Source organism: Aythya ferina, assembly GCF_964211825.1.
Source record: "Aythya ferina genome assembly, chromosome: 2".
Classification (NCBI taxonomy): domain Eukaryota; kingdom Metazoa; phylum Chordata; class Aves; order Anseriformes; family Anatidae; genus Aythya; species Aythya ferina.
In genome coordinates this window covers 116,652,622-116,664,429 of record NC_140297.1, presented here as the reverse complement: position 1 = coordinate 116,664,429, position 11,808 = coordinate 116,652,622, and the positions used below count along the sequence as shown (strand labels likewise).

Below are 11,808 nucleotides of genomic sequence, written 5' to 3'. Positions count from 1 at the left end.
AAAACATAAAAAAAATCTTTTTTAAAGCACAATTTTAGGTTATGCAGTGGTTCTCTATTTTGCTAGCACTGTCTTTTGGTAAATTTTAACATAGGTTAAGAGCTATAGCTTTTTATTTTGCATTTCTCAAAAGCTTTCTAGCCTTTCTTAATATTGGTTTCTCATGATCAGCAATTAAACAGCAATCACAGCATTATTCTGCAGTGCATTTCCAGTCCATTTCTGATTATTCATCTTTATTGCTGTGTGATTTGTACAAACTTTCTTACGATTGCTTTCTTAGTGAGATGTTGAAATTTTTAGGTTATTACAAATTGTGGAACAAAAATGTATCTGAAGGTGTGAATGAACAAATAGTTGGTACATTAAAACTCAGTGCAAATCCTTTTTCTAGCTTTATTATTAAAAAATAGCATATAGGTTAATCCTGACTAACAGATATTAGTTCTGCTTTTTTTTTTTTTGCTTTTTTTTTTTTATTTTATTTTCCTTCAACTGTATCTTAGAAACCCACTTGCTGCCTGGCTTTAATCCTGCTGATTAGTAAGGAAGTATGGTTTTCAGGAAGGAAAAATAACTCTAAATAGTGATCTTAAGCCTGCTATAAGCCATTCAAGCCAAACACTCCTCAAGTGTCAGCAGTGTGCAACATCAAGTGTATAACTTTCTTTACTTACTCGGATTTTGGAGAGCAGGATCCTACAGTCTTCCATAGGCTCATTGAGGTCTTGGCAGCATTAAAATCAAGCTGTCATATGGAAGTGAATAGAGCACTAACAGGGGATCTTGTTAGATTACTGTCTTGGGAACACTGTCTGAATTTGTACTGCAGGTTTCAATTATTTTTGCTCAGTCCTGATTCTGTGGTAATAAATTGCAAATTTAAACTGCTGTGAGTAGCATATTGTACTACTTGCAATAAGAAAATAGCACTAAATTTAAGCAAAAATCCAAAAGAGCCTAGCATTTTGCTTGAATTAAGATAACAGTATAATTCAAATGTTCCTCCCTACCAAGTAACCAAATGCATCATTTTCATTCTATTTAAAATACAAGTAATAGCACAGTGTTATTGTGTTTTCATAAATAAAAATCTAAGAGTTTTGCTTGTAATAATTTCTGAATGGCTCCGAAAAAAATACAATAAATGATCATTTGGAACATCATGTTTAAGTAGACTGACTCAGGACTTTTTTCTTTTTTTTTAATCTAGCAGTGGAAAATGTGATTTTCTTTAAAACGGAAGGTTTGTAGTGGAAAAATCCAGTTTTTGTTTTCTTTCACTGAAAAAAAAAAAAGAAAAATGTTGACTTAAGTCATTGCATCCCAGTGCAAAATTATTTCATGTATCAAAATGACTAAGATACTTTGTTTTAGGTTGGCACAACAGAACTTTGCATCAGGTCCATGGGAATTACAGTATGATTTCCTCAAGTCATCACTCTCCGCATTGTTCTCTCCCATTAGATGCCCTTTTCTGTGATACCCTTCTGTCCAGCTCTGAATCAGTGCTTCAGAGGATCTGTAGATTAACGCTGGAGTACAAGCCTCAAAGAAGAAAAAGAACAAAAGACATTTGAATTACAATATTTGGGCAGCACAGGCATCTCAGGTATACTCACTGCATACAGCTCAAGCTGAGCCTCTCCAAGCAACAAGAATTTGATTCTAAAAGTAAAACCAGTACATTTTGACATTTCTGAAACAAATTTCTAAGGTCCCAGGCAAGTATTCATGATAACAACTAATTTTGTACAGAGACTTTAAAAAAAAAAAGTGATTTATTTGAAGACGGTAAAATACTGCTTTTAAAAAAGAATAATATATTTACCATTAAGTGTAATTTATCATTTTATATTGTGTTAACATTTTAACATACTTTTTGTCAATCTTTCAAACAGCATGCCTTCTGGTACTCACATACCTCAGGTAATGATTTAAATATTTTTTCAGTAAGTTAACTCAGTTAAAAAACATTGTCCATCTTCAAACATACATAAATGAAATTGAATCAATCAACTGAAACAAATGGCACTACTAATTCCAATAGAGATAAATTATCACTTATCTTCATGTATTTAGAACTGCTTTAGTGGAAAAAAAGCAACATTTTGTTAAAGAAAACCATTTGTTATGCACAAGCAACTTTTACTGAAATCTATGTGAGTGCACGTACAAGTCAAAAATGGGTCATCGGATATAAAGTTCCTTCATATTCCAAGCACATCAAAAATTAACAAAAAGGAGAACAAAGACAAAATTACAGTTGGTGATAGTTTTGAATGCACTTTTGCATAATGCAAATTCTTGTTGTCTGTGGTAGCTGAACGGCATCTTGGAATTCAAGATACAGCATAATAAGATATGAAACAGAACAGTTATGAAAAGCCAATTTAGGAAAATAAACAAAAATTGCTTAACAGACATGCATTGTATACACTGACATCTGATATTCATTGCACATAAGGCCGACCTGCAAATTTAGTTTGCTAACTGCTTGGGCCTTTTATTTTTTGTAAGCTAAATAGCCTTGTCTGTGTGAGTACCTGGGAATGGAGTGCCAGGAGAAGCTAGGCTCACATGTGCTTTCTAGATGGTATCTCCCATTACCATTTCCAGAGACAAAATGCAAAGAAATATAACCATTTTCCTTGCAAGTTTTATCAGTCATGCTTCAAAGTAACGGAGGGGATGTCTTCAATTTTGTTAAGCTCAAGTTCAGTGTCTAACACAAGCATTCCACAGAAGCTTTTACTTTTTTTTTTTTTTTCATTTTTGAAATTCTAGCTAGTCTTTGTGCTAGGAGATTGTCTGAGATTTGCACTTTTTTATAGAGGAATCAAAGAATCTGAAATAGGCAAGTATTAATGGAAAGCTGTCAGTCTTAGCACTGATGTTAACCAATAAGCTTTGTACCTTCTCACATTCATAGCTGTGTAACCATTAAGAAAAAAAAAAAAATGAATACAGCCCTTCAGCCCTTATGCCCTTAAGCTTTTTTTATTTTTTTTTTCTTTTTGGTATGTCTGTGGTTGTAGTTTGGTGATGTTTTTTGGTTTTTTGTTTTGTCCTTTGTATTTTGGCAGCAAAATCAGCATGTATTTGCATTCAACAGAGGTCCCAAGGTGGTGAGATGAATTTACAATAACCATCCCATGCAGAAATAACCATTTTCCCAACAGACAGAAAAATCACTGGAGACAGCTCTTATTTTGTTCTATCTCCATTTGTGATTCACAGAGTAACTATGTAATCACTTTTAACAACATAATGTTACACTTAAAAACAAATTTATTAATAAGGGAAGTATATGATAACTACTTTGGAAACAAAATCCTTAACATTTTGTTTCTCTAAGAAAATGAATGGCTCTATGTGTGGCTGGAATTTAATAGTTTCATGAGCCCACTGAGGAATGAAAATGATAGGTCCAACGTGTGACAGACTTGCAGGACTTTGCAGTACTTCATGTGTGTGCTATTCAGTTTAACATTATCACCAGCTGTGCCATATCACACAGCATAAATGTCAGACAAAATCAACAGCAAAAGTTTAATATCAACTTAATATCAAAACTACCTTCCTTATATACACCATGAATGAAGAGCTTGCAGGACAAACTTAGCATATAGTGAATATCTGAGTACAATATATCCTGATTTCCCTCATATTGAGGTAACAAAAAACTTTAACTACGTAGAGAGCATATCTTTCTTCCCCAGAAGTGAAATGTGGCTGAATGTTTAACTTTAACTTTAGAATGACTCATTAATATCCTCATAAGGATATCAAGCTCCTCAAACTATGGATTAGGTTTATTTCTCATTTACCCTTAAAATAATTTCCTTGATTAAATTTAGCTAATATTAAAATATGCAAAACAGGAAAACCTTTTGACACAGCCACTATCAACTATGGAGTGTTTGGCACTCCTATTTAATGACAGGCCGGAGACTTCTTCATGGTATTACTTTATTCTTTTGTCATCAGTAAGTACTGTTAAAGAAGGCCAGCCATTTGAAATCATTACAGTACGAACATAATAAAGTGAAGAGTGAATCTAGATTCACAGTCAAACGCACATGAAATGTTTAAGAGAACAGGGTCTGAGGTGCAACGTTCAACTAACACTAGGCAATATGGGAAATTCATGGCAACATATATTCTTACTCAGATTTTTTGGAGAAAAGATAATAAAAGAGGGTGAAAGAGTATTTGGACCTTTTTTATTGGTGGCGTTTGGGCAGGGATAGAAAAAAACCACCAACAACAACAAAAAACTACTTCTGGGAAATATTTTAGCTATCAGCATGATACATTCGAGTCATTGCAAGGAATACTGAGTGCACACAAAGTTATAAGATCAGTCTCTGTATCATGAATGGACAGCACCTGACTGCATCAGATCACCAGGAGATGCTGAATAGGAAGGCCTGGAGGTGTCAAGGGCTCAGAATCCAGTTGACGCTAATGAAAATATGAATGGAAGGGACTCAACACAGGATCAGCTCTACTGCTATCTTTCCCAACGGATGGCCATCCTGATATGAAGATCTTCCACTAATGAGATTTATCAGCCTGCTGGCTGATACAACTCCTTTAATCACTACTGGAAAGTTTATCTGATAGCTTACTTTAATTTTCCTTTTTGCAATTTAAATTTATCATTGTCTTCCTATCTCTTAATGTACCTTTAAAGAATCTGAAACAATTACCAACTCTGTGAGGATACAGAAACCAAGTTTGCCTTTATCTTCAGATTGACATGTTTATCTTTATTAGGTTGGATCATGTGACTTCCTCTGAGTGCGCTTCTCATTTTTTAAATCTAGGATTTAGAAAATTTAAGAATTCACATATATACTGTGTTCTGAGGTATTTTGTTTTTCCAGCTAACTTGGAACTGTTTTTATTAGTATGTTATTATGTTATCACTATTAACATGAACTGCTTATAAAATTTGTTAGACCAATACACATTCTCATTTACGCTGCATTATTTTTTTAGGGAACAATATTATTTTTTAGTGTAAACACCACTACAGACATTGTATTCCAAAGCATTTCTTTTGAATATTTAGTTATGCAAAGTGCCTCAGTGAAAAGAACCACACAGCTAACTCCATAAGAGTGGAGTTATATAAACCCATATAAAACCCAAAGCATAAAGCTCTACAACAACAATCCTTCATAAAATCTTACAACTAATGATGGAATTAATTTTTATCCCATACATACATTTTCAGGCTTAAATTTATATTAATTTAATAGATTTCTCTCTCATAAACATTTTACTTTTTTATGTACTATATCTTTCTAGAGTGGTTATACTCTTTGTCCAAATATTCTAACAGAGCTATGATGACAGAGAAAAAAACAAGTTGGGCAGATGACTTTGAAAGGGCAGTGTTGCAAAGAGCGATGTGGACTTCATGACTATGCACAGAGGTGAAAAACAACGTAAGTTAATTTTTTCAAAATCTGTACCAATATAAAATGTGAAAACAATGATGAAACCTAACAGCTAGTTAAGGTCAGACAATGCATAAATTCTCCCTTAAGTCTGTTTGATAGAAAATCATTTGTACAGAGATAATGGACATTTAACATACTCTATGCCCACTCAAGATCATGACATTATTATCTTCATTCTCTAAAAGACACTAAATAAATAAATAAATAAATAAATAAATAAATAAATAAATAAGCTAAAACTGTCCATGCCATTAGATAGATAAGCAATTTGTTGCACCTAGCTTTTAGTAGGACAGTAGGCAAAATTACTGGTCAAGCTGTTTTTGTTATCCGTGTTTCAATGTAATTTAGTTGTCTTACTTTAGTTATTCAGTGAAGGGCTGAATCCTCTCATTCTCCCCTTCCTAAAAGAAATTACAGAGATCCCACACTTTCCTGGCAGGGTGGGGTGTTCCTCCTCCTTTCTCCTTTGGAAAGTTGTTTCCAAGGAGCTGCATGCACCCTGGAGGACTAGAGGAGACTAGGGAGGACTAAACATAACCAAGCAGACCTCATTCCTCTGTGCTGTCTCTGTGGCTCCCAGTGATGCCACATAACACCACCAGAATTTTTCAGAAAACACTCACTCCATGAAACCAAAGATCATTCCCCAAGGCCCATCAACTGAAAATAAATAAATAAATAAATAAATGGAAGACGGGCTTTCTCAGGAAATGTACATATGGTTGAAGGAGAGATGTGTGTGCTCCTCTGGTCTACACATTCTCCACCGGAAAACATGTATTTTCCAGTAATTCAGAAGATGGATTAAATAAATGCCCTAAAGCCAAATTAATATGCTCCGGCTGGGAAGAGATTTATTTCAGGCCAATGTGGACATTAGCCCAGATGAAAAAGCAAGTGGAGACTACTGAAGAGTTTATCTATTCTATCTGTGAGTCCCAAATGATGACCAGACACAACCTGCACTACAGAATACGGAAAGGAATTATTTGGGGTGATTTCTTAACTCATAGTTTTCTTTGGCAAAATTCTAATTATGGGTACATTTTCCCTGGCTGAATTTCTCCTGCCTAATGACTCTTTTGCCTATCTGCACTTTCTGACCCTCCAAAGGAACGTACAAAGAGGAAAAAGAAGGAGTTTTTTAATTTAGTGCACAACACTGAACGTTATTACTCTTTTCCTCATGTTCAAATGAACTTAAGTAATGTTATCCTCTCTTTCTTGTTTTTCTCCTGATGTAGAAATACTAGGAAATGCTCAGACAGATTTTAGGTCTTAAATGTAAATACCTATGCCAGCATATTGGCATCAAACAGTTTTGCAATTCATTTCTCACCAAAGAATTATCAGCTATTTCTGTACTGCCAAGGGAACAAAAATAAATATAAAGACCAAACCCATTCTCCTTCCATCTCAGAATAATATTTATCCAAACTGTAGAGGATTGTGTTGTTTAAGGAATGTCTTAAAATAGGAACATAAAAATGAAAGGCCAGTTCTGTCTCATCATGAAGTACAGACAATACACATGCATAGGCTCTGTCATGAGCTGAGTTACTGTAGGGTTTTTTGTTGTTGTTGTTGTTGTTTGTTTTTTTTTTTCCTGTACAGCTGTGAGGTGACTTGTGGACTCAGGTCACTAATTCAGGGCAAGCACTGGAAAAGCATCAGCACTGAACAGGTCAGTCTGCAGTGCAGAAAAATTACCAGCACAAATAAAAGCTGAGCCAGAGGTCAGAGCTATCCTCTCTGCTACAGCATCACTACCATAACTTAATGAGAGGTTTTCACACATGGATGGATGCTGTAGTGACTCAAAACTTAGAAACTGTTAAATGTAGTGAAAACATATCCTAACACATAGCCAACTCCTATGCTTATTGATTTGACAGACTTGCACTCTCCAACAAGCTAGACAGTGCTTGCGAAGAGTGTAATTTCCAACAAGGTACTCTGGGGAAACAACTGAGGGTGAAGTTCTAGTTAGCATTTAGACAGATCCATTGAACACCAACCTCATTTTCAAATAGTCTTTAAGAAATAAGATATGAAGGAACCTTATCCAGTATCACACCCAGTCCATTGACAACCAGCACCCATGTTACAGAATCTCTTTTGTTAGATGACCACAATCTGTACAAAAAAAAAAGCAGTTGAGTTCTTGTACTTACGCCTCCAAATGAAAGTCACCCTGCCGATCTGAGGGTTTGCTTTTCTTCTGATTTCCAGAATAACCTTCAGATCAGTTGATATCTGTTTTTGTGCCTGTGTTGTTCTCTTTTAAAACTGAGACACTTTTTTTTTTTTTCTAAGCCAACCCCTTCCAAGATTACCTGTTGACTTAGTGTAATGGCATACACAATAATTTTAAGTGTATTAGCTCATGTACCTGAATTGTGACATGAGGAAAAAAAAAAAAAAAAAGAGACTAATACTCTTCTTTCTTGATCAGGGAATGCCACATCCCTATATCTACAGTTCCTGAAATCTTACATGGTATTGCACAACAGCAGCAGATACTGAACTTAAAAAATTGCAGTAACACTGGTAGGGATTACTTCCACAGTTCAAGTGAAACTTAGCTATTATTTCTCCGAGCTGTATGGGAGGATCGTGAGCTAGCTTGTACCTACCTAAATGCTTTCTGTTACGCAAGTTTCCTCAGAAAGGTAAGTCACACTGCCCTGAAAGCAAGGCCTATAGGCAACTTCAGAGCGACTTGGGTTGCTACGCAGCAAGAAACAACACGAGAGTTGTTCTGCCACTCCTTGTTTCACACACATAAAAGACCTTGTATTTCATTGCTGTCAGACAGTAACAAAATGCCGCGATAAAGGCAAGAGTCTGGTTCGAGCTTTTACAGCTCCGCCAATCCCACAGCTCAGCAGGTTTACTCATTGCCACGGCTGCAGCTGCACCTGGAAGGTTGGCCAGCCTGGCTGCATGGAAAAGAGGAGGCAGAAAATAGGAGAGGGAGTACAGGGGAAAGGGCTGAAGACAGAAAGATAAAGAGAAAGCAGCTGAGGGAGAGAGAGAAGGTAAAACTGGAGAAAGGGAAGGATTATTTCTGGTGGCTACAGGAGAATAAACAGCATAAATGTGTTTGAAGAGCATGGCACAGTGCATGGGGAATAACAAACAGGGTAAACGCATGCAGAGGAAACAATGGCTCCATTCTGAGAGTGTGAATGTTTACTTAATCATCAAACCCTGGTGTTAATATATTTCTGTCCCTTTTTTTATTTTTTCCTTCACCCAAAGGCCCAGGGCTGCAAGCATGTAGGAGATGGTAGCTGTAGAAACTGATGGAACTACTCTGATGCCAGGAGTCAGACAGGGCTTTAGGACCCTTCTCTGCAATATGTAGATTTCTTCACAGAATCTACAATATTCATTACAAAATTTGAGTAACTACATGTAATTGTGATAAATTCATGCACAGGCTTGATGCACTACTTTCTACTGGTATCTCTTTTCCAAAAGCAGAGTGGCAGCTGGGATCATCTTTAAACAATGAATAAAATTCTAAGAAAATAATTTCAAGCAATAAGAAATACTTGTTTAATAGCTAAATATGAACCATGATCAGATTCCAGCATTTATTTCATGAGAATATATGCTGTATTTCCATCTTAATCCCACTTGCTAAGCACAGCACTCATTTGATTGAATTGCATGACTACAAGAAAAAACACCACTTTCCTAGGAAAAGAAAAAAAAAAAAAAAAGCCAGCCTACATTTCAACTGCAACAGTAAGGTTACCTTAGCTTTTGTAAGAAATGCCCTTGTCCTCCGCCCCAGCAAACCCAGGGGCTGCCTTGCACGGCTGTTCAGCATTACTCAGCTTGAAGAGGGAGTGGCAGCAGATCTGGGGACAAGGCAGGGTTCCTGTGAGTCACCAAGCCCCTTTCACAGAAGCCACTAGTTGAGCCTGTAAGTTGCTAGAATACTTTTGCTGACAATTATCATCGCTGAAAGCAAACACCCTCCCTCCCCAGAAACCCTCTCTCCCCAGGAAAGTTATGTTGCTTTAGAAGTTAATTTATTTGCTGTTCAAAGCTTATCAAGAGAATGTAGACAGATGTTTGGTACTTTGAGAAAACAGCAACCTGGTGCATGCTGCACACCGTGGAGAGCCCCGTTCCTGAGCTGAAGAAGGGCATGACTGCTTTTAAGGTTTTAAAAGCGAAGATGAATTTTTTCTTTGTTCTCTGGAGCCTGTGAACTTTGAACCGCTGCTATCTCCAGAGGGAAAATAAAGATCTAACGTTCCACGGATCCTCCCATGAAAGCTGGTTTTAGGGTCAGAACAGTTGTGGGAGGAGGAGGGTTCTGTAGCCGCCAGTTTAAAACAGAGAAAAGGCAGAAAAACTTCAGGGGATGGTGACATAGCTAGGAGCTGTGTTAGAAACAAACTGATAGTTTGATACTTATTTCATAACATCAGGCAAATTATTTTTGTAAAATATGAATAATAATAGTTTCCCATGCAAGAGAACTGAGGAACTTCCATAATAATTATTCCTGCTTTGACTTGTTAAACGAGTCAAAAAAAAAAAAAAAAAAGCCAAACATTTTTTTTAATGACTGAGAGCCTTGAGAATGTTCAGGATGTGTAGCTCACCCATATGACTGGTATAAGCAACACAAGAACAGATGACAAAATTCCAACAAAATAACCTGTAGAATAGCTTCTGGTCTTGCTGTGGTTATTGAGCTCCTTGAAAAAGAGATGATTCTACTCCTTCTTCCTGTGAAAGCGTAAGCTTCTTGAAAATAATGAAAACAGTGCCAAGTTTTTCAAAGGAAATAAGATTAGTTTCTTACTCTGTCATACCAGCATTATAAAAGGGCAAATAATTGTAAATATGCATATTTGCTAAAACCTTACTGGCAGTGCATTGGATAGGCAAGTAAAAGCTGGTTCAGAGTACCATGGAACTGATTTCCAGCTTAAGACAAATGTTGCAAATCAAGGTTCTTCTCTTACATCCATCTGATGTAATGAAACACTTTCCAGTTATGCTTCATCATCAGGCCAGGAAATGTAATGTACAGTTAGAATCAGAATTTACTTCTAAATCACAAAATTTAAAGTACTATAATATGAAGGCTCTCCAAGTCATGTTCTACCTTATTAATCTTAAACAAGAATTACCGAAAGAGAATTTCAATGTTTTAAGCAACATTAGCTGCACCCATTGGCTGTCAAATCTGCACAAAACTACATGCTTGCCCCTAACACCCTGAAGAAGATCCTCAGAGGACCTCAGGGTGCCTTCTTGTGCAAACGTACACATTTCTGTGCTGTTACAAAGCAACCCACTGAGTGCGGTAACTCAGTGACAGAAACAACAAAGAATATAGAAATCCTTGATATTATGCATTTTGAGCATATTGTTTCTGCCTTTTGTTTTTGTTAAGTAAGAAAATGATTTTGATGTAACAGTATCAGCAAACTGCATAGATTGCAATTTCCTAAACAACTACAAACAGATATACGCAACTTCAGAATGAACTGTGAGGTGATACTGTTGATAGTGGTGACAGTGGTCCCCATGTATATTATAATTGTTGCAACTGGCATCGAGGATAACATGCAGTTATTTATCACACATTGTCACAGCATGTAATTGGGGAACACAGTATAATTGGGAAGGCTGCAACAAGGCACGTTCCCTCAGCAAGCATCACTCCTGGTATCACAACCAGCCTCTTCAGTAATCATTTACAATTGAGTGCAATCGTAGATCAATTAGGTAAGTAGCTCGTATAGCAGGATGCATGGAAACTGTATTTAACTGTTTCGCCATCGTGAAGAATCAGTTATGTCTTTGTCAGCACCAGTTAATCAGGTGTATCCAGGAAAGATCTCCGCCAGATAGCAGCAGGAAGGACATGGCTGGAAGCAAATTTAAAAAAAAAAAAAATCCAGGAAAAAGGTTGGAAGGCTATGCTAAAACAGCTCCCGACTTTGTTTTCCCACGACTCTCTCCCCCCCAATTACTCATTAATTCTCATTAATTTACCGTTTTGTTGCCACAGGTACTTTGCACGCCTCCTACACGCCCCGACTCGCCCCTCTTCCCGGGTGGGGGGGGGACAAACCCCCGACTTGGAGGGCCGCAGGGGGGGCCCGGCACCCCCCGCCCGGCCGAGGGCCACACAGCCCCCGGGGGGCATCTCTCGGGGGGCATCTCTCGGGGGGCACCTCCCGACCGCCCCCCCGGGGCCACCCGCCGGGCTGAGCCGGGCCAGGCCGGGCCGGGAGGTGCCGGGGCGGGGCGGCTCGGGCGCCACCTGCCCCCTCCCCGCCGCCTCTCTCCA

General features: G+C 37.5%; 1 long non-coding RNA gene across 1 annotated transcript; it reads right to left on the bottom strand.

The window, feature by feature from the left end:
* Positions 1-451: 451 nt before the first annotated feature.
* On the bottom strand, positions 452-11,738 carry LOC311432665. Its single transcript, XR_014690230.1, has 3 exons — positions 11,511-11,738; positions 9,244-11,383; positions 452-1,548 (listed from the first exon to the last, which is right to left on the bottom strand). It is a non-coding gene; the product is annotated as an uncharacterized lncRNA (long non-coding RNA).
* Positions 11,739-11,808: the final 70 nt, after the last annotated feature.